The sequence below is a fragment of the Trichechus manatus genome, unplaced genomic scaffold, assembly GCF_000243295.1.
Source record: "Trichechus manatus latirostris isolate Lorelei unplaced genomic scaffold, TriManLat1.0 scaffold00053, whole genome shotgun sequence".
Classification (NCBI taxonomy): Eukaryota; Metazoa; Chordata; class Mammalia; order Sirenia; family Trichechidae; genus Trichechus; species Trichechus manatus.
The window spans coordinates 10,631,551-10,633,260 of NW_004443989.1; the positions used below are offsets into that span (position 1 = coordinate 10,631,551).

Sequence of the window (1,710 nt, forward strand, 5' to 3'; positions counted from 1 at the left end):
GACGGCGACGCCGCGCCGCTCTGCGCACGCGCCGCCCGCCGCCAGCCCCGCCCCGGGAGGCGGGAGCGCACTGCAACGGCTCCGCCCACGGGCAGCCGAGCTCCGACCCTGGGAATCCTAGCCCTGCCCCCGGAAGAGCCAAGTCCCCCACCAGTGAGAGCCCGCCTGATCCGCCCCGCACCCGCGGACCTTCGAGGCGCCGGCCAGGTGGGCCCTAGGAGACCCCTCGTAGGGGGTGGCCTGGCCGCCCTGCTGCCGGGAGATTCTGGGGTCCAGGCGCTTCTGTTCCCCCTGTGGACAGAGGCCGGCCCCAGGCCCCGCGCCCCCTCTTCCCGCCTGTGGGCATACACCGGGCTCCCAGCCTGCGGCCCAGACCCAGAGGTGCACGTACTGCAGACACTGGGAAAAGGAGCCGTCTCCCACACAGCGCAACGAGGCTTCGTCATCGCTGGGAACCCGGGCGCATTCTCACACTTACCCTTCGGTGTCGTAGCCGCAGCAAAAGAGCCGGATGCCCCGTGTGAGGATCGAACTCACGACCTTCAGATTATGAGACTGACGCGCTACCTACTGCGCTAACGAGGCTCCCGAGTGGCTGACGCCGCCAAGCGGCCTTTGCATACACTCACTACCGTCAAGACGGGACTGGGAAGGAACTAAGCCGAAGGCAGCTGATTCTGGTTCCTTAAGGTTTCATTTACAAAGCAGAAATTCTTGTGCTTCTTTCCCAATGAGTTAAAAAGACTGCAAGATTTTATAGTACTCCAAACTACACTAAAACCAACTGACACCTAAACTGCACCTGTTTAGCCTTTCGATTTAGCTAAAACTGACATTCAAAAATTTTTGCCCTTATGACAGTGAAAGAGGGAAATCATGCTAGTGATGGCATTGTGGATCTTTGGTTCAAAGCACGACTTGCCCTCAGCTCTGTAGTCGTCTTGTGAGGTTCTGCCCTATTTACCTGTTTAAGATGTGTGTGTTCTAAAAGGTGCGGTACCACTGTAGAAGACATGGAAAGTCCTCAGTTCCTGGCCATGGCTTCATCTTAACTGGCTCTCGATTTAGTATTTCTCTTCCCATTTTTTAAGAGAAGATGGAGAGATTGTTTTTATGTGAGCTTGCTTATTATTATTATTATGATCTGCCACAAATAAAGCAGTTTCTTTATTTGCAGCAAAACATAATACCTACACCAAGCAGTAGTTGGGAAGATCAAATAAGATACTACAAGAAAGTCACTTGCAACATGTATATACTAAATATATTCCTTTCACTTCAATACACTTGATTTATTTCTTCAACTCATTCTGAAATCAAAATATTTTTGCTAATATATGTACAGAGTGTCTCTGGAAGGGTACACAAGAAACTTATTATTTCTAGAGAGGAAAACTGAAGTGGTGAGCAGAATTTTCACTGTATATCCTTTTGACCTTTTTGTTCTATGTGGATATATTATTGTTTTTTTCCTTTTGGGGGGGAGGGGAACTCTGGCATTAGCCAGGAGTATTCATGTCGATTTTGTATTTTTCAATTTTTTTATTGTGGTGACGTATATATAAGAAAACATTTGCCATTTTAACCATTTCACAATGAAAAAATTTGGAAAGGGATAATATTGGTGGCTGCACAGCATGGTGAATTAATGTCACTGAATTGTACACGTTATCTATTTTTAAATTAATAAAATTAAAAATTTTAGTGGTA

General features: G+C 48.0%; 1 non-coding gene across 1 annotated transcript; it reads right to left on the bottom strand.

The window, feature by feature from the left end:
* Positions 1-512: 512 nt before the first annotated feature.
* Positions 513-585, bottom strand: TRNAM-CAU (transfer RNA methionine (anticodon CAU)). The gene has a single exon. It is a non-coding gene; the product is annotated as a tRNA-Met (tRNA).
* Positions 586-1,710: the final 1,125 nt, after the last annotated feature.